Source organism: Thermobia domestica, chromosome 1 (genome assembly GCF_964235325.1).
Source record: "Thermobia domestica chromosome 1, izTheDome1.hap1.1, whole genome shotgun sequence".
NCBI lineage: Eukaryota > Metazoa > Arthropoda > Insecta > Zygentoma > Lepismatidae > Thermobia > Thermobia domestica.
In genome coordinates this window covers 24,854,798-24,878,101 of record NC_137454.1, presented here as the reverse complement: position 1 = coordinate 24,878,101, position 23,304 = coordinate 24,854,798, and positions in this window count along the sequence as shown.

Here is a 23,304-nt window from a genome sequence, read left to right as displayed (position 1 = left end):
CGATCAAGGACTCAATACTGCTTCTTGGGAAACACTTCCGGCCTGAGATATTAAATCTCTTTCAACATGTTCTTATTTCAACCTTCTTCCTATACCGTGCTCAGTACTATGAACAAACAGACGGCGTCGCTATGGGTTCTCCACTCTAACCTGTAGTAGCTTATTTTTATATGGAGCACTTTGAACAGGAAGCACTGAAGAAACCACCACTTGCACCCACACATTTCTATAGATATGTTGATGACACCTTCACTATCTGGCCACATGGACGAACTCTTTACAGGAATTCCTACAGCATCTCAATAACTAGCATCCGAATATTAAATTCACGATGGAAGTTGAGCAAGAAGGACGTCTACCATTTCTTGAAGCATATATATTCCATATAATCTACTGCCCCATTATATTCGCCTGAAGATGAGGACGATGTCAGCCCTCGAAACGTCGCAAAATATAACAGTATTTACGTGGCTGCTAGCCCGAGAAGACTTGTTCACAATACGTCACCAGGAAAGCTTCAATAGATATTTTTCCATGTATTTTCCTACTGAAGTGTAAGGTGAGGTTTGTAAAACAACTTACCATCTGAATATAAGTAGCTAAAGATACCAGAATGTCCATTCAGTTTTCTTCCTTATATGGAAAAGTCTAGTCCTGGTTTCCTACACAACTTATTTTACTTCAGTACGGATGTTGCAGAGTTTTTCTTCTTACCTGCAATAAAGATAAAATACCTTGATATAGACTTATTTTAGTTTTAACGATGAGAGATTGCTACCATCTAATCACAATATATTAGTTTTATTAATGATATGAAGTCCTATAACATAAGACTTTTGAAGTGACACTAGCATTTGGCCAATCCAAAATTGCAATATTGATATTTTTAATGAATATCAGTACAGACCATTCCGTTTATACTGAATCTGACTACTTTGTGCTCGCATAATCCTCATTTATCCACTTATCCTAGGATATATATATTGTTATGAACCTACGATTTCTTGTAAGCTTTATTTCCATAACATTTCTAATATGTACAATGTCTGTGCTGATTCAAGTATAAGGCATATTTTGAGGCATAAGGTATTGTTTATGTAGTAATAATTGCAACGTGTACGGTTTGCTTTACTTATAACTAGCATATATTACCCGCTTCGCTGAGTTGAAATGAAAATTCAAATGCACAACTCTGTCTCATGTGTATAGTACTCGTGAAATATGCTGTTTTCGTTTTAAATGGCATCGATTTAAGCAGTATCGGAAAGATCATTGATCATCTCGGCGACCCCAAAAACCATGTATTCGACACTAATATTGGGTATTTTCGATCATTTATATATATCCTTCGCACATGTTGCGGGCCATGGCATCGGAAGTGTCACCGTTCATCTCAGCGACCCCAAAAAATGTGGATTCAAAACTATTATAGGTCATTTTCGATCATTTTTAAATATCTTTTTCCTCCCCCTCCTCCAAGTTGCAGGGTTGAATTTGAATTTAAACGGGATCAAAAGTATCACTGTTCATCTAAGCGACCCAGGAAACTATAAATTCGACACTGATAGTGGCCATTTTCGATCACTTTTATATATCCCTTTTTCCCCTCCCCCAAGTGGAGGGGCTGATTTTCGATTTAAACCGGATCGGAAATGTCACTGTTCACATGAATGATCCCGAAAACTATGGATTAGACACTAATATTCCCTTCCACCGTGCTGCGGCACACGGCATCAGAATTGCCACTGTTAATCTCAGCTGCTGCTAAAACTATGGATTCGACACTAAAATTGGTCATTTTATATCATTTTTAAATGTTTATCCCCCTCCCCTACGTTGTACCCTCCCCCTTACAAATATCAGCTGAGCTAGGATTGAAACAGCATCAGAAGTGTCACTGTTTCTCTCATCGACCCCGAAAATTATGGACTCAACACTAATATCGGTCATTTTTGACCATTTTAAAATTTCTCTCCTCTCCCCATCCCCTTCGGTATATATAGCTCCCCCTCTTCCTTGCTGCTGCACAAACCATCAGAATTGTCACTGTTAATCTCAGCTACTCCTAAATCTAAGGATTCGACACTAATATTAGTCATTTTCGATCATTTTTAAATGTTTATCCTCTCCTCAACGTTGTGCCCTCTCCATCCCTAACTATCAGGGCTGAACTTGGATTCAAACAGCATCAGAAGCATCAGCATCACTGTTTCTCTCATCGACCCCGAAAACTATGGATTCAAAACTAATATCGGTCATTTTTGATCATTTTAATTTTTTTTCTCCCCCTCCCCTCCGTTGCATCGTCAAAATGAATAGCCTAAAGCAATCCATGCCCGTAAACTCATGGAATGTTGAAAAATTGATTTAGATTGGTCGGGTGGTTCAAGAGTGATGAAGTCACAAAGGCGGTCATTTTTATTTTATTTATTTATTTTTTTTTTTTACATGTATCTTCCAATTCCCTCTCCACTACGTTGGCTCGTCAAAGTGAAACAATAAAGAACACCCAAGACCCGACCCTCATATATGTTGGAAATTTGATCGTGATTGGTTTGGTGGTTGAAAAGTTATTAGGTTTTATTAGTTTTATTTATACGTCCCCCTCCCCTCCCCCCTCCTAGGATGTACCGTTAAAGTGAAATTACAAAAATGTTTCCAGATCCAAACCTGATATATCTTGAAAATTTTATTGATCGGTCTGATAGTTCAAGAGTTATTAACTTACAAAAATAGTCATTTTCAATCTTATATAAATTGATATTTTTATATCTCCCCCTCCTTCTTCATTCCCATGTTGCTCCGTAAAACTTTATTTATAAAAACGATTGCAGACCTAAACCTCATCTATGTTGAAAATTTGATCAAGATCGTGGGGAGGGGGATATATATTGCAAGGATCTCCATATCACAACAGACGCAGTGTAAGCTCATCACGTGCTAATGATTACAAACAATCTAGCAGACAACAGAAAGACACGGAAGACACCGAGGAACACCGAAAGCAGACGGACCTCACGGAAGGACCCGAGGAGGACAAATAAAAGGAGGACCATCGAGGGACCCAGCATCAGTCGACCAACTGATCGCCTAATTTTTACCTTCCTATGTCCCTGCGGACTAGGAGCATCTCTTCCTTCCCCTACGTCGCACTGGGCTAGGGATCCATCTTAAACTTATAATCCAAGTCTAACTAACAACATGCCAAAGTGTTCTGGAAACTGCCATGAGTGGAAGGGGCACCCAGCAAAACATTTAGTATTCCTTCACTTAGTCATTGAGGAAGAGACATTGAATTAAAGACACTTGTATTTATTATATTTTGTAATAAAACTTGGTGAAGGGGAAAAACACCCGGTCTATCATTTGACTCTATCAAACCATTACATGGTGTAGACACCTGAGTTTTGTACGAGGTGTTCTTTTTCTTAACTTTTTATCTAAACACTGACGGAGATAGTATCATAATTCATCTAAATTTGATAATATCCCTCCATCCCTCCCTCCCTCTTCATATATTTCCTGAGTGCGATTTATGCGGAAACTAGGTCAGGTAAACGGACGTACAGATCAGGAGAGAATAATATGAATATGACATAGGGTGCGTCGAGTTTATCCTTTAATATGCCACATTTAACGAACTATGCGGGACACGTGCACAAGGACCCGGACAGGTTTTTTATGCTTTTCGACCATATGGCAGCAATGCAGGCATGGTCACCGACTAAGAAAAAGGAAATTCTACCAATATGTTTACAAGACACGGCACTATATCTCGTATTACAGCTTAATAATCAAAATCAATTTGATACAATGACTTATGACAATCTAAAATCTAAGTTAGTAGCTTTATGTAGGCCAAAGGTCCAATCGTATGAAGCAGAACAGGAATTGTTAGAGGTACAACAGGGAATGGACGAGAAAATAGACTAATACTTTTTACGTAAACTTCGAGCAATAAGACAGTTGTTACCGGACTCGACTGAAGAACAAAAGATACACCATTTATCTTTAGGGTTGCAGAGGGATTTCCTTAATAAGATAGCATTAGAAAGGCTTGCAACAGTACAAGCGCTACAGTATAAAATTAAACACACTGGAAGCCGCTAATGACCTTGTAAGAAAAAGAGAACAGGCAGAGCTATCACAAAAATCACATGTTATACGGCCAGAATAATATACCTAACCCGCAGAATATATCCTATGGCTTACCAACCGAGCCAAAGGGAATATATCCTAAACAACAGTTATATAATCATACCTATCCCGTGCAGATGCAACCTGTTACACTACCAATGAGCACTTATATCCCTTTGGGGATCCCATGGTACAATTTGACCATGCGGGTGTTTCGTGGTACATTGCGTTATAACTCACCTATTTGAGCTTTTTCGTCCGGGTTTTTTTGTTTGTTTTTCAAGTCCAGAGACATTGTAGAACATGTTACGTATGGTTTCACACCTTCCTGCGTCCAGACATAGGAGGTGATGACGTTATAATTTTAAATATATATTTTCTTTTATATGTTTTCTTTTTCGCCTAAGTTCATTATTTTTTGGTGGGCTTATTTTTGCACGTAGAAGACTGAAATTTTGCACAAACATTCAGTCCACAGGGGGAATCCAGAGGAGCACAAAGTTGAAAAAGGGATATTTGTACCAAAAAATCCCTTTCTTCGGAATTTTCCCGCCTTAGATACATGATGGAGACATTTGAATGGTACCGCCTGAAAGGCAGTTCTATTCTGAAGAGAATGATGGGCGAAACATGACCCTAGGGTAATTAGGGAAGTGTCAGGGAATTTTTATCAAAATATACTTCTGTATAGGGGAATTTTGAACACTTTTGTTTTTTTTTTTTTTTTTGCGGGCTTACTTTTGCACCTAGAAGATTGAAATTCTGCACAACGATTTAGTCCACCGAGTAGTATTTAACAGATTTTTTTCATGTTTCAGTGTTAAAACAGGCTGGTACAGAAGGGCTAAAAGTTGAAAAAACGGATAATTTTACCAAAAAATCACTTTCACGGGATTTTCCCGCCTTAGATACATGATGGAGACATGTGAGTGGTAACGACTGAAAGGCAGTTCTATTCTGAAGAGAGTGATGTGCAAACCATGATCGTAGGGTAATTAGGGATGTCTCAGGGAATGTTTACAAACTATCCCTCTGTATAGGGAATATGGGACATTGTCGGTATATATTTTTTTGGCGGGCTTACTTTTGCACCTGGAAAATTGGAATTATGCATAAACATTCAGCCCACCTAGTAGTATTTATCAGATTTTTTCAGATCTCTGCGTTGAAACAGGGGGATCCAGGGGGGCTAAAAGTTGAACAAAGGGATATTTAGAACCAAAAAATAACTTTTTCGGGATTTTCACGCCTTAGATACACGATAGAGACACGTGAATGGTACTGCCTGAAAGGCAGTTCTATTCTGAAGAGAATGATTGGCGGATTATAGTCTTAAGGTAAATAGAGATGTCTCAGGATTTTTTACCTGAGATTATGGTGTTTTGTGGTAATTTGGGGCATTGTGGGGATTCTTGATAAATTTTCTCCCGCCCTTGGTATTCAAGATAGAAACTTGAAATTTGGCACACACATTCAGTATACCAAGTACTATTTATCAGACTTTTTTAGATCTCTACGTTCACAGAGGGCCGTTCCAGAGGGGTCCAAAGTGTGAAAAAAATCCCTCCGAAATTTTCCCTTTGACATTTTTCCCTCTCCTGGTATATGGTATGAGCATACAAGTGGTACCATTTGAAAGCCGGTTTCATTCTGAAGAGAATGAGGTATGAATCATGGTCCTAGAATAAATAGTGACGATGCAGTAGCTGCTTGACTGAAAGTAAAAAATACCCCCAAAACCCAGGTTACAGTAAGTGATATAATTGTATATCAACAACAAAGTTATCCTTCCATGGCAATTCCTCAACCCAACCTTCAAGAATTTCCAACCTCAAGTCAGGAACCTAAGACCGTTCCCCACCAAGAGCAAAATCCTCTACAAAGTGAACTGTCCACCTTGGCCTATAAAATGGCAGAATTGTCGCTGGTGATAACCCAGACTAATTACAAAAGCCAGACGAGAAATAGGAAACAGGAAAACAGGAGGAGAAAAAACAACAACGACAGGAAGAACAATCAACAGGCTACGGAAGACCAAATTTTGGTGTGCGCAATATGCCGGAAGCGAGGGCATGGGGCATCTATTTGCTACAAGCGTCAGAAAACGCATAAGGCAGCCCCTTGACAAGGCGGCCGACAGTTACCATCATACGGAACGAGGAAACTTAAGAGAAGCTGGCAAAGAAACTGCGAATTTCCTGTAATAAACGAACAATTAGGACAATTGGCAGAAAGACGGGAAAATATTGCATTAGAGAACGAAAATAACATGTCGCATTTAATAACTAAAACTAATTTAGGCCCTCAGAATGCGATAATTGATACAGGAAGTACGGTTTCCCTCTGACCAGCCCAGACCGTTCCCTCTGGGACAAGTCTAATTCCATTTCAGACAATAATAAAAGGAATTTCAGGCAATAACATTCATTTCAACTAAATAGCATTAATAAAATTTAAAAAAGGTCAGACAACATTCACTCATTACTTTAGAGTAATTGACAAGACAATGCCAATAATTATAGGAATCGACTTTCTCCAATGTTCGCATTCCACCATAGATTTAAACAAGAATATAATCTCATTTTTTAAACGACCGAGGAAACCGCAATTACCAGTTCAAAGCACAGAGAATACATTTTCAACGTTAACTACTCAGATAGTATCTCAGACGGACCACAATTTTTTATACGTTACTAAGCAAAAACATTTGCCTCCAAAATCGCATATACATGTGCAAGTAGCAGGAAAAAAATAGCTGACAGAGAATGTGTATATGTATCACTGCTTCCTGGATTACGTGAGAAATATAGGTTATATGCCCCCGATCAAAAGATAGAAAAAAGCAAAATGATAATTTTAATTTCTAATCCAAATGGCAAAAGTGTAACTATAAAGAAGAACACGCCAGTGGCGGCTCTTGAGGAATGGCATGAAATCTCTTTTAACTCCCTAGAAGAACCAGATTTTTTTGAAAAAACATATCAATTTAAGACAAAAGAGGAAACGGAAGAACGTTTAAAGTACACAAAAACACTTTTCAATAAAGAGCTCTTTGACGTTAATTTCGACCTGGGCAGAAAAAAAAGCAAGCAGTTTATGACTTATTTTTAAAACATAGAGACGTTTTTACATATGCACCTGAAGATATCGGATATTTCAGGAGATACGTTCATAAAATCAGAATTTCTAAGTCTGCCGTATTCCACAACCGCTCCCCACCTATCCCATTGAATATTAGGAATCAAGTAGATAGCAGATTCAAGACCTTATCAAGGCAAACATAATCAGGCCTACTGACAATAATGAATTCTCTTCTCCACTTCTTGTGCTCAAGAAGCCTAATACGAAGGAATTTCGAATAGTTCTCAATTTGCAGAAATGTAACAGTTATACCAAATATTTGTCGGTGCCATTTCAAGCAACAGAGGACGGTCTAAACTCTATAAAGGGGAAAACTGTCATAACAACTGTCGATCTTTCGAATTTGTACTTCCAAATCTTGTTGCATCCTAAGAGCCGTAAGTATATGACTTTCGAGCTCAATCATAATAGAAATCATACGAATTTTTGAGATGCACAATGGGGGCCAGACGAAGTTCCCAAAGTCTCAATGTGGCCACGAGAATGATTTTGGAGGAACTACCAGATAGAATTACAAATTTTGCCGACGATCTGGTTACTAGTTCATATAATTTTCCACAGCACTTGCAGGATTTAGAATTATTATTCCAGAAGCTTAGGAAACACGATTTTCGGGCATCACCCAAGAAGACACACATTGGCTATCAGGAACTTAACGTCTTACGACACCTTGTTAGAGGGGAATCCATTACAATATCTCAAAAATAGTTAAGAAGGTACGCAATTTTAAGAGACCGACTACAAAGCGGATTCTCAAAAGCTTTATCGATCTATGTTCATATCTTAGGGCCCACATTAAAGACTTTACGTTAAAAATTGAGCCTTTTCAGCAATTAGTAACACCCAAATCTAAATTTAAGTGGGCGGAAAATCACGATGTTTTATTTGAACAATTAAAGGAAGATATACTAAACGCTCCATCACTTGCTCACTTTGACGATTCGCTAGAAATCCGCGTCTATAGCGATAGTAGTTCTATGCAGGTAGCCAGAATATTGGCCTGTTATGACCCCAAAACTAACACTGACAAGGTTGTTGCTTATTGTTCCCGGAGGCTAACGAAGAGTGAAGAGAAAGCTAGCAAACGGCAAAAACAGTTGTACGCTTTCATATACACATTGCGCAAATTTCGCTACTTTTTACTAAATAGAAAATTTAACCTGTATGTAGACACAAAATGTATCGCGACGATGAACACCCAGCCGGACAAAGTCGGGAAGTACACAAGATATAAGCTATTTTTAGCTAATTATGATTTTGATGTACAATATATGCCTGGATCCAAACACCCAGAAGATATAATCAGTAGACTAGAACAGACCCAAGATATTAAGAAAGAAGGTGAAAAAGTTTCTACTTTGCATTCCTATTTTTGCGAGATGCATCTTAATATTGTCTTCCCATCTGCGCCTACGTCTTCCTAATAGTCGTTTTCCGATTGGTCTTACCGCTGACACTTTGAAAGTGTTCATACTTTCTTCCATCCTGGCTATATGTCCTGCCCACCTAAGCCTCCTAGACTTGATGACCCTAACAATGTTTGGTAAGCCGTATAATTTATGTAGTTCCTCGTTATGAAGTTTTCGCCATTCCCCATTCCCGTTCCTCTTGGATCCGAATATTCGTCTGAGGATTTTGTTCTCAAATACTTTCAGTCTATGTTCTTCCCTCAGAGTAAGCTACCATGTTTCGAAACCATACAGAACAACAGGCATGATTATCGTTTTGTATATTTTATGCTTCAAATTCCTCGACAGAATTCGCGACGACAAGAGATTTGGAACTGAATAATAACACGAATTCCCTGTTTTTAGTCGATATTTAATTTCTTCGTGAATATGATTTTCGTCTGTTAATATTGATACTAGATTTTTGAAAGTATCCACTTTTTCAAAAGTATTATTTAATATTTTAACGCATTCATAATTTGCCGTGTTAAGGTCCCGACGCACTTCCATGTATTTAGTTTTCTCCGCATTTCTTTCTATTGTTCTCATATCATCCCCTATTAAATTTACATCATCAGCGTACGCATAACCTGGTGAACTCCGCTCAACTCTAGGCCCTGTTTGCTATCTTTGATTTTCCTTATAGCGTATTCCAGGGCAAAGTTGAATAATAATGGCGACAACGCATCTCCTTGTTTCAGGCTATTCTCGACGTGAAAGCTCGTGGCCAAACATTTTCCTAACCGGACTTTACTTTGAGATTCACATAAACATGCCTTAATTAATCTAATTAACTTTTTCGATATTCCAAATTCTGTAAGAACGTTGTACAATATTTCTCTCCTAACTGAGTCGTAAGCCTTTTTAAAATCAATAAATAGTTGATATACCGGGCTACTGTATTCCCACTTCTTTTCGAGTATTTGTCGAATGGTAAATATTTGGTCGATAGTTGATCGATTTTGTCTCAACCCGCACTGATAATCTCCAATAATTTCATCTGCGTATGGGGTCAATCTTGCTAACAGAATGTTTGAAAGGATTTTATAGGATGTTAACACAAGAGAGATGCCTCGGTAATTATTGCAATCAGTTGTGTCGCCTTTCTTGTGGATTGGAACAATGATTGATTCTTTCTACACTTGTGGCAATTCTTCCTTGTTGTAGATAAGGAGGATGAGTTTGTGTATCTTGTTCCACAATTTTTCGCCTCCAAGTAAAATTAACTCAGCCGGAATTTCGTTTACACCCGGAGATTTGTGTTTCTTTAATTTCTTTATATCGATTTCTATTTCTATTTGGTTGGGTTTTGGAATATACTGTTCTGCGGTACGTATCTCCCTTTCACCCCACAAATTAGTTTTTGGCTGCGTGTTAAGCAAATCGTCAAAGAAATCTTTCCATCTATTTAAAATGCTATCTGTATCAGTGATAACTGTTAAATGAGCTTTCTTTAATATAAGCACTAGGTTGATAACCTTTCTTAAATTCGTTGATCCCTTTTTACATGTTCCGGATGTTTTTATTTTTACTATTATCTTCAAGTTCCTAAATTTTAGCTTTCAAAAAATCGCGTTTCATTGTTCTAAAAGTTTTAGAAGTTTCCAGCCTCATGTCTACGAAATTTTGTGTAGTTATTTCATTCGGATTTTGTAGCCAACGTAATTTTATCTGTTTTCTCTTCTCTGCTAGTTCGAACCATGGTTTGTTCCCACGAATTTCCACGTGTCCCAATTTTTCTTTTCAGAGAGGATGCTTCGTAAGCAAATAAAAGAATTCAATTGCTGGAATATTTTTTTTTCATAATCTTAAGGTTACATCTGTTAACTAAACGTGGCAGTCGTGGCAGGTGTTACATACAAAAGATACACCCCTCCTTAAAAAAGAAATCCAGGCGCGTGAGGTAGCGTGAATATGGTGGTCATAACACAGGCCCTTCTCCCTAATCCAAAGACATGGGAATGTTTCATTTAGGTTGTTCTGCATATTTCTGTAAGAATGTGCAGGTGGTCTGTCATGCTGGGATCATATCTGCTGTTTTATGTTCAACGGTATATGTTCTAACAATTTCGCGAGAACTTTACGTAAAAATAAAATATACGTGCTCCCACACATGCGGGTCGGTAATAAATAAGGTCCTAACACACTGGTAGCCAGCCTAAAAATGTAGCGGGGGGGGGGCGGTAGAAGTTAGTGGGGCCCTATCCAACCATATTATATTTCACTCCCATATTATAGTTCATTTGCAAGCTTACTATGAAAACTTTAGGGTTGGCAGTAAATATTTAGGGCGGCCCGGTCCCGTAGACAACCCCTGGATACGGACCTGGATCCTACCTCACATTAAATCTCTGCTGCTGATCGTTCACTAGAATTGCATATGGATTTTTCCGCCCTACACTACTGCTAGTTTCAGGATGGTCTCTAATCATTCCAAGTTCGCTGTCTTCAAATTCTACCGCCCACATCGTGCGGTTTCCTCCGATTGCACGTAGGGAAAATTGAAGAGCGAACATTGAGGCGTGGCGAAAATACAGGGAAAATTAGTCTCCTTTGAGAGCGACGCTCACGATATAAATGCCCCGCTTCTGGGCTACTTCCCCTTGCCGCTCCAAAAATGAGGTGCATATCTGCCAGCTCGTGGATAGGGTAATCTGCCATTGGGCAGGCATGTATAGATTAACACAATCAATTTTACTTCAATACCAACGTTTACACTTTTACACGACCGTGAATACCTAGATACAATCCTCTAAGGTTGAACATAACACTTCCTGCTCTGCAATACAGCAATTCCATACGTAACAGCAGAGCATCGGACTATGTATATCAGTCACAAGTTTGGTAGATGCCTATTACAACACAGCCACACTAATTGACGTCATTCCACAACAAAACTGCAAGAAATCCTTATGCGAGCCAATTGACACACAAGGGATGATAGTTCCGTAGTGTGCGACCGAAGTATTATGCCTTTAGTGAAAGTACTATAAGCTACGTATGTACTCCTACGTGTACGTAAAAGTGCCACGCTCGAAGGTACCTTAGAATGTCGAAAATAGATTTTCCTACATTTTTTTGATGTAATTCCAACGACCTTTCTTCTAGAAATCTTCTCCTGCAGTGACAAAATCAAAATGTGAGCTACACTAGGACGTGATTTTGGCATATTCACAATAGCAATGTAGTTTTTGGTAGCTCAGGGTTTAGGGGTGGTTTGCCAACTCCAAGGGAGGGGAAAAGCCCCTCGAAAGTATCTCTGGAACAAGATTCACCTAACGGGTAAATCAAGTATATTGTTCGAGCGCGTTTCTTTGTATAATTATGCAACGTGCACAACATTTCGTTTTTTGTCTATTTTTGTTACTTCCGTGCACAGAAATCATATATACTACGGAATTACATATTACGAGGAGTAAACCTTTTAATGCAGCTTAGTTATGACAAATATGTATTCAGGAAATATTTGGGAAGCCTTGTGTCGTGTGGAGAAGCCATTGTACACTCGTTCGTCACATATGATCTTTGCATTTTTGGATACTATATGTTTTGTTTGTTTACATGCTGCTTGATTGTCCTATGCACAGTCGTTTTAAGCCTAATCTGAATCAAAGTTATTTATTTATTTTCATTTTCACACACTCATAACTTGGACAGGAAGCCGTTCATTGATCATCCGTTACCATTAGCCTAGGAGATATAACTGTGATTAAAGACTTCTTTCCATTTAAATTCTTCTTCCGAGAGTTTATTCTGTACTGAGACAAAATAGGTCAATGACACATGTGTATCTCTCTTTCTTTCGAATCGTAAGTGTTCTTCTAACTTGAACGATGTACTATTGTTTCTGATTGTTGAAATCTTGATTTCAGGTTCATTTCTCGTATTCAACGTTTGATAAAATACTCAAAGGAATACTCCAGTTTTTTTTGGAAATCATCCTTGCACCCCCATTGCACTATATCCGGTTGTACACTAATTGAATTTACGACTAAAATGAATGGACATTCTCTTTTACCCGAATTCGATCCGACGTTTTGTTCTTGAGTTATAGTTGTTTTTACATTTTCCGACAAATTTTCAGGTAATTAAAGCACCGAAAGGAGGCATTTTTACACCCGGGTTGGTCTATACTTTTCGTTTTATCTCGGTGTCAGGAATCACCCCCCGACATTTGTTATATTAATTAAGTTACACCCTGTGTATATATACGGGTGCCATTTTATGTATTAAAACCACCCAATTTGTTTAGTAACGTAAACAGATAAACCATGAAAACGTCTTTACTAGAAAAACATTTTTAGTTCCTGTAATATTTTTTTCCAACAAAAGGAAGGTAAATATATATGCTACCAATAAATCAATATAATTATATTTTCGAAATACAACAGGCACTGGTCAGGAATCAACTCCCGACATTTGTTATATTAATTAAGTTACACCCTCTGTATATATACGGCTGCCATTTTATGTATTAAAACCACCCAGTTTGTTTAGTAACGTAATCGGATAAACCATGAAAACGTCTTTACTAGAGAAACATTTTTAGCTCTTGTAATATTTTTTCCAACAAAATGAATGTAAATATATAGGCTACCAACAAATCAATATAATTATATTTTAGAAATACAATAGGCACTGATTATTCGAACATTGTTCTAAAACACAGGGAGCAATCAAAATTGTAAATGAAAAGCTTTAAAAAACTTCAATTGTTTAAACTACCCTATATCGATTGTGCTTAGATTTTGAAAGTTTTTTAGTAATATTCTAAATGAGTAGCAGCACAGAAAAACTCGAGCATTATCTTACCAAATAGGCCCAAGATGTTAATTGCTTTACTGCATTATACACATTTTTTTGAATAGTGATTGTACTCTTTGCATGTTCTCTATAAATAGGAACTGTAATAATGCATAATACAAAACTGGTATACAGAAGAATTTAAAAATATTTGCAATATAATATCTCTTAAGCTGTCTTTTATAAGGGCGCACTATAGAGGAAGTGCGCCAAATGTGGAATACCACTTTGTTTTTTTTAACTATATATGGCACATGTGATGGTCGTTATTTCAAAAAAGAGGAAAATGGATGGAATGGAGTATATTTTATTATGTGTAGTAAAAGAAAGTGACATATTCTTGAAAATACCTGAACTATACTGAGATAAGCAAAACAATACAAATTTTTGGGTTTGCAAAAAGTGTCCCTAAAGTGGAATACATGATGTCATCTGAGTATATACCATATAATCAAATAATTATTTGCAGAAGTCACATAAGTACACGTCTTTTTCGCATCCAGAGCAATCAAGGTGACCGCAAGAATTACAGAGAATACACTGAATCCATTGTTCACCTCGAACATCGTCACTGAAACTTCCACCATAGAATATGCAGCACATATCCTCGTCGTCAGTTGGTTTGCTCACATTTGGAAATGATAAAACAGAATCGTCACTGTCGTCCATGAAGCGAATTGCATCACTAGAATCTGAAGAATCACTTGTAGCCTGATTGACTTTGTTCTTCGAAGAATGCACTTGCTTTGACATACCACTGCATGTAGGATTAGGTTCGACTGGAGCACTTTCATCCAAAACGCTATATTCTACTCTTTTCCGTGTTTTTGTTGTTCTTTTTGATCTGGTTAGCTGTTCTGCATATAGTCTCAAATAGTTTGCAATTATATTTACTATTATTATAAGAATAGTAAGAAAATATTACAAAATGATTATGAATCTTTCGTAGATTGGTAGTACGGTAAATAAGTTTTCTTTCTCAATAATACTTACAACTTGCACTATATTCTCATTTCAGTCTGGAAAACTAAATTATTCTAGTATATCCTCTCAATTTTATCATTAAATATTCATATTTTTGCAGTAAGAACTAAGAAGTATCATTATCACGGTTGCAAAATAAATCTGCTTTTAACAGAAATTATTCTAACTGATGCTGTACCCAATATGAAATACTTGTACCCAAAGTGGAATACTAGTATTCCACTTTAGGACCGGATGGCCATTTTTGATTTTCGAGGTATTACGACATGTACTGCAGATTGAGGATGTAATGATTACAACACATTTACCTTATCATCCCTCTACTTTATAATTACTACCAGAGGGAGTTGTTACAACATTATATACGACAATTTAACAATCAAATACATACCTGTGAAAAACTCCAATTTCGCAAAAACAATCATTCACAGCTCCACTACATCAACAACTGCATTCACGCGAAAATGTATGGAACCAAAGCATTACTTTCCCTTCCTTTGTGATGCCTGTTAGCAGGGTTGCCATCCTTCAATAGGAAAATATCGAGGTATTCCACTTTAAGTACATATTCCACATTTGGCGCACTTCCTCTTCCCTTCGCAGGTTCTTTACCAAGAGCCGCTATATGAACTTACTATACAGAACTGATATGCAAAACTAAAGAACAACTAAAGCCATTAATCTGTAATGTGATGTTTCGCACGGCGCTCTATGTGAAGGGCACGCTGTACCCTATATAGGGTTCGTTATCAACAGTAAAAGTATGTATTCATTGTACTGAACTGTGCCATATAGAAGCATAAATAAAACCGTTTATCTTTGATGTGGTTTAGGAAGGGCGCCTTATGTAAAGAGAGCATTGTAGGCCTACTTACCACAGGTTATTTACCAATCACAACTGTAAGAATTAATTTTATAGGATATCTATCTATCTATCTATCTATCTATCTATCTATCTATCTATCTATCTATCTATCTATATATATATATATATATATATATATATATATATATATATATATATATATATATATATATATATATACATATATATATATATATATAAACTTGTACTGTAAGTCGGGGTTACTTTGCACATCAGGGGTTACATTGCACATAATATGAGAAGAGCTTCACAGTCATCTGACGGTAAAATCATGAACGGTAAAGAGGAAGTTTCAACTTTTACCGTAAGATAGAACATCTAACTGTATTTGGTTATAATATTGGCGGTTAACTTCAGTTCTAATTACTCGGAGGGGTTTTTGTTGTAGAGGTATGGAAAGCAGTCACTGTAAAGGCCGTCAAAATTTGAAAGATATCACCTACAAGCAGGGTTGATAAAAACAGTTAAAAAAAAGAACAAAACATGTGTTTAAAACATGAAAAAGATGTTTAACATGTTTTAAACATGTTTTAAAACACACATAAAAACATGTTTTAAACATTTTGAACAGTTTAAAACATGATTTTAAACATATATTTCAAAATCGTGTACCAACTTATTTAAGATTTCTTGCCCATTATTAGCAACCAGTGATGTTATTCTAATTTTTTAACAACCGGTTCTGTATATATACATACATATCATTTATATATATATATATATACAGTGGCGGAACCAAGGAGGGGGCTATACGGGTTATAACCCCACTTTGACGCTCAGGTATACACTGGATAAAATGAGCTTCAATCCTGCTTTATACTAGATAAAGCGGCAAACTATGATTTAGCCCCTCCCTTGATCTATCCGGGATGCGCCACTGTATATATCTTTTGTAGTAAAAAGTAATCCATTATTTTGCCAATAGATGGCTTCAGTGATCTGTATCTCGCATTGTATAAGTCCGATCGGGTTCAACCAGATGACGTTCAAACGATGAGATTGCGTACTACAAACACTGTTCAGATAGTTGTGATGAGTTGGCTCAGTGTTATGTGAGCGCGAGTCAAAATGGACACTAGCAAAGAGAAAATAACGCTATATTTTACAGTTTTTCTTCGATAAAGGCGAAAACGCAAGCCAGGCGGCTGGAAATGTGAATATTGTTTATGGTCGTGATACTGTAACAGCCAATCACGCGCAATTTTGGTTTCGTCGATTCCGTTCCGGTAATTTTGACGTCAAAGATGCACCACGCACTGGAAGGCCAAGTGTCGAATATGTCGATAAAATCATGGACATTGTCGCGTCCGACCGTCATGTAGGCACTGTATTGATTGCCCAAGAGCTAAACATTGCACAAAAAACGGTGTGGAACCATTTGCATTAGGCTGGATACAAAAAGAAGCTTGATGCATGGGTGCCACACGAGTTAACGCAAAAAAAAAAAAAAAAAAAAACATGGACCGAATTTTCATCTGCGAATCGCAACAAAATCAACCCATTTCTGAAGCGGTTGGTGACTCGCGATGAAAAATGGATCACTTACAGCAACGTCACGCGAAAACGGTCGTCGTCGAAGCGCGGTGAGCCGGCGCAAACGGTATTCAAGCCTGGATTGACGACCAGGAATGTTTTGCTGTGTGTTTGTGGGATTGGCAGGGAGTTATCTACTATGAGCTGCTTCCCTACGACCAAGCCCTTAACTCGGAACTGTACTGTCAACAATTGGACCGTCTGAAGGCAGCAATCGCCAAGAAGCGGCCAACTTTGGCCAATAGGAGAGGCATTGTGTTCCACCAGGACAATCCAGGTCACACACATCGATAGTGACTCGTCAGAAGCTCCGGAAACTTGGTTGGGAGGTTCTTATGCATCCACCTTATAGTCCTGACCTGGCACCGAGTGATTAGCATCTGTTCCTGTCCATGGCGAACACGTTTGCTGGTGAAAAAGTCGCTTCATGAGAGGCTTGTGAAAATCGACTGTCTCAATTTTTTTGCCACTAGGAACAAGGGCTTCTATGAGAGAGGCATCATGATATTACCTTCCAAATGGCAACACGTTATCGAACAAAACGGCGCATATGTGACCTAAATCGGATCATTCTAACTATGGTAAGTCAAGCCTTCAATGTCATGCCAAAATAATGTATTACTTTTTACTACACCAGACATATACCGTATATATATATATATATATATATATATATATATATATATATATATATATATATGTGTGTGTGTGTGTGTGTGTGTGTGTGTGTGTGTGTGTGTGTGTGTCCGGTGTAGTAAAAAGTAGATGGAGATAGTAGATGGATAGGTAGATAAATAGATATAACTCTCTTAGGAAACAAATTACCCAACATAGATGGTTGTAAAATAGTATTGGAAAGACCTTAATATAGCAACGGATCAGCAAGTGTTGATAATATGTATGCGTTTCAAATATACGTAAATCACCCTCATCACTACACTCATGTGATCCCAGTTTTCATTCTTGATATCTGAACGTTTGAGATTAAGAAATAAACCGCTTATACTTTGTTCTATGGAATCATTTGTTTAAGAAGGCTTTAGCTGTGAGAGTTTTTAAAAACAAATATAGTTAAACTAAAATTTACTGTTCCTGGTTATAACTGGGTAAAATTTACTATTATGTATGGTTATAACAAACGGTTCTGCGAACTCGATATATTTAACAACCGGTTCTAGCGATCCGGACGGAACCGGCTGAATAGCACCACTGCTTGCAACCGACTTTTTCATTTATTTTATCCCGGTTAAGAGTAAATTGTGTTGGGTACAGAATATTTCAGTATAGTTTAGTAATTCTCAACTTAATTCATATCACGATCCCTTTATATTACACCCTCTTGCCAGAAACTCTCATAAGTAGTTACTTGGTTGTAATAAGCTTTTTAGGTAGATTTTAAAATCTATTTACTATGGAGATTTTACACAGTCTATCGATATACATAGTGGAATAAAAGTCCTCAGCACCCTTGTGTGTTGAGAACGGGTTGAGGGAGGAGGATGAAACTTGAAAGTGGTCTGATACATCAGATGGTGCGATGGCAAGTATCATTGCGGCCATCTTTGATTGCAATTCGAAATTTCAAATCCAAAGGGAGTCATTTTGCATGATTTAAGGCTAGAATTTTAACAGAAATACGCTTGTGCGGTTATTTATCCCTAAGACACGTTTCATGGAGGCGGCTGAGATTTCAGCTGCAAAATTTGATTAGTATTTCAGAACACTGATGTTAATAAAATTATTTTAAAATAATATATTTTCGAAAAGTAATATTTGAAGCACACTTCACGTTGTGTTAACTTCAGAGTATTTTCTGCAAGCGTATGTAATTGGTTGCTTTTTCTCAAGTCAATACTTTATTGAAGAAAATTAATGTTTGGGGCGTTCAGAGCACAATGGATCCAAGTCCATTTTTAATAAGGATCAGTTTTGCTCAGCAAATGAATTCTATTTTAAAACGTAATATCTTCGCAGTTAAGAATCCGAAATAAATGAAACTAAATCCATGTGAAATTGCGTGGGATAGTTTCATATGACTGCCACTAGACAGGGGCGTCAGTGGGGCAATAGGGCAGCCTACCATGAATCTCAGATTTTGGGGACAGTGAGGCAGTTTTAGAAACCTTTTGATAAGCAAAGTCCAACAGAACAAGTTTGGGGCTCTTACACCGAACAAATACGGATGGAATATAGATTATCAAAACTGGAAAGTTGCTTACATCCAATTTCCAGAATTTTAAGTAGGCCCGAAACTCGAAAGTAGAGAAACCTTTGGAATCCAGGCCAAAAAATTATACAAGAGAGCAATTTAGGCCTATAATTACTTACGGTCAATAGATATGGTGATCAAAGTCCGTATTTGTTCGGTATAAGGACTTCAATTTTTTTCTGTTGACTTTGCTCAGGAAATCTGCATTACGCTCCCAACATCTGAAATTCAAGGTAGGGGGTGGATGACTTCTACACGGATGCCCCTCTCCAGCGGAAATCATACAAAACACTAGATTGCACCTTGTCACGTAGTTTTTCTTTCTTTCATTTCGGATTCTTTCTTTCTCAAAAGTATGTATGTGGAAACTGAGAACCAACATGTACTGTGTCAACGAATGCCTGCGATACTTCGGAAGCACAATTTAGCAAAGAGCCCTTTATTTTCTGAATACAACACAAAATTTGTTTCCATGATAATTCTTTTATTTATTTTTTATTATCAGTTCTATAAGTAGTCTAACCTTCGACTACGACACTTTCTTGAAAGCTAAATGATAAGCATTTAAACAATACAAGAAACGTTAAAAACAAGGGGAAAAAGAAGCAAAATAAATTGTAGATCACCACTTTGACCTGTTGTAACCATAAGAAATCAAAACATTCACATGGAAAGAAAATAGTCTTTTGAATGAGAAGCACTCACAAGTAAAGGGTCCAAATGGATGAATCGAGTTGCGGGATGAAACTTAGTGCGCCTAATAGAGGATGTGAAAATATGTACTTGTGCAAAGTTATAGTGGCTGAGCGCCATAAGAAACGAAGGAAGAAGCGGTCAAATTTGGTGGGAGGAGGACTATGCTATGTTATTGAAATACATCAAATAAACTGTTGAATCGTGAAAACAGTGAAAGATAGTCAATGCAAATGGTGATAGTTTCCACATATTGGCAAAAGAAGAATGGGCAGAGTAGATCACGAAACTCCGCCATTTTGAAATCTGTGATATTTTTTGAAATGGAAAGGAAGTCATGTGATATATCAATTAAGGCCAGCATATTCTCAAAAAGTCAATTATGAACTTTAGTGATCGTTATATGCACTTATTTGGAACATTTAAGATCATCTTTATAGTTATTTACAAAAATCAAGGAGATTGATACTCGTATGTTGAACGTTTGGATTATCACGATAACACATGTCAGTTAAACATAGCCACAAGCCAAGAAATAATAATAATAATAATAATAATAATAATAATAATAATAATAATAATAATAATAATAATAATAATAATAATGTAACAATATACTACTTAAGTATCAAATTTCACTGTTAGTTTTCTTGCCTTGTGGATATGTTTAACTTACATGTGGTTAAGTGATAACCCAAACTTTCATCATACGAGTATCAATCTCCTAGATTTTCGTAAATAAAGATAAACTTAAATCTTCCAAACAAGTACAGATAGAGATCACTAATGTCCATAACCGACATTTCGAGAACATTCTGGCCCTAATTGGTATATCATATGACTACATTTTCATTTCAACAAATATCACAGATTTCAAGATGGCGGCGGAATTTCGTGATCTACTCTGCCCTTTCTTCGTTTACCAATATGTGAAACTACCACCGTTTCCGTTGTCTATCTTTCACTGTTTTCACGATCCAACAGTTTATTTGATGTATTTCAATAACATAGCATAGCCCTTCTCCCACCAACTTTGACCCCCTCCCCCTCTGTTTCTTATGGTGCTCACCCGCTATAACTTTGCACATATATTTATTTTCACATCCTCTATCAGGCACACTATGTCTCATCCCGCCACTCGATTCATCCATTTGGACTCTTTACTAGTCATGCCTGTAGCCAAACACCATAAAATTGCATACTTATTTATTATTTACAGAACCTGTAACAGCTATAGCTTCTTTTATACATAATATCCTGTATTGACAATATTACAGTACACAAATTCAAGATTAAGAACATTGATCATTAACATACAAAGATTTTAAAAAAACTGCGATGCAATACAATTGAGGTGCTTGGGGCAATAATGTGCTATGGTAAACGTAGATGAGGAACGTCATTGCACGTTGCATTTACACTATACAAAAGCTAATTAACTGAATGTTAGAGTGAGCACACGTTCCAGTAATCAGGATTGTTCCATTTGCAGAAAACAAAATATGCATTATAAACAGAATATTTTGACATAGACTTTTTGTCACAACAAAATACTCCAATTAACTTTTATTGTATAATGGCATATGTTCATTAAAATTGATTTATGTTTCTATCTAAATTTTTAAAAAAATACTATTTTCCTTCACATTCTCATTTGTAGAAGGCCAACTTGTTTGTTTGTTTGTTAAAATTTAGCCTCTTTTTTCAGTAGACCTACCTAAGCTATAAGAAACATGAAGCTTGCAGTTTAAAGTGGAATACGAACCACCACATTGCTCTCGATTTCAAGAATTCCACGGATATCAAACACCGAGATCACATTCAAACACGCGCGCTCTATTCACTAGGCTAGTGGTAAGGGCTATTTTATAGTACTTTTTTTTACAAATTACTAGTTTCTCGTAAGCCTTTATTGTAGCTTTTCGTTTGTATTAACTTCTAAGAATGATGAGATAAAAATACTGAGACGAAAGCACTTGCATTTATTATTAGAAAAACTTAAAAGAGAATATTATTATATATGTATAATAGAACGCATTTTTTTGTTGTTGTTGTTGTTTCATTTTTGTGTGCTTAATACGAGCTCTTCGCGATGTACTTTGTTTCATATTAATTAAAATGGAAGTATTTATTTTTTAAACATTAGAACAAAATTATATTACAGCAGCTTTAGATTATATCAATACAAAATAGAAGTATATGTTTTATTGAACGTTTGTACCCAATTTTTCTACCTTCCAAAATAATAGAGACATTACAGTTTATTTATATTCACAACTAACGTTGTGGACTATGATACTGTCGTTTGCAGGTGCACCTGATATTCTTGGATGCTTGTCGTGGTTGCAATAACATGGCATGGTTTCAAATTCTTGAAATGGGTAAAGGCAGTTGAAGATGTTTGGTGCATCTAGCAAAGAAACATAAAATGTTACACATAAATGCGTAGAATTTGTAAAGTTGAATTTAATTTAGTAATAATAATAGCGAGAATTTCACTGGTTTTGTGTCAGTTTGAAAATTCTCATCAGTGTGTCTTTTACTTTACTGAAAATTTTCATCAGGCCTGGAAGCACTTTTTAACCATTTTCTCTCTCTGGCAGATTTTTACAAAAATAAAATAAAATAAAAATTAAGAAATGTTTAAAACAAGTCTTAAAAATACACGTGTTTAAAACAAAATATTTAAAATGTATATAAAATTTGTTTTAAACAAAATCAATTGTTTAAAACAAGTTTTAATCATTTGTTTTAAACATTTTGTTTTAAACAAAACAATCCTACCTACAAGAATTTCCCTCAAAGTTAAAACAGTTTCGTAGAATACTACTGTGTATAATGGGACTTTGATGCAATAGTTGAAATTGAAATGTGAAACGTTTTAAAGTCATACAAAATGTAAAACTGGGAGAAGGCGGTTTCATCCTCTACTCGGGCTTACTTTGCGCCGGTCCAAATACCGCTTAAGATAGGAAATTACTACTAGCGGAACCTCCTGCATTCTAAATTTAGGTAAATTTCCTATTTATTAAGATGCTGGAATGAATTTCTTGTTTGAAAATAAATTATGAACAGTGGTGGATCCAGAAAAGTAGTTTGAGAGTGGTTTCACTCACAAAGACTTGGTTTCCTTAGAAATCACTACATTTGGGGGGGGGGGGGGCTTGAAGCTTATACGCATAGGAATGACTAACATTAGATTTTTAAAAAAAGAAATCATGCAATTTGGTGGGTTTCAGTCTGAAAGTCCCAAACCCTGTAAATCTTCCACTGATTACGGTTGGGATTATAATCTTGGACATAAGGAATAACCAAGGCAAATCAGTTCACGGTGATTTTATTTCTATTCCTGAGTTGGCATTTTTGTGGAACATGTGCTAAACTATTAGAATGTGGTTCCTGTGTCGTTATCAGAAAATACATAATTTTCTTTACAAATATTGGTAATTCATTCTAAGTATTGATACCGG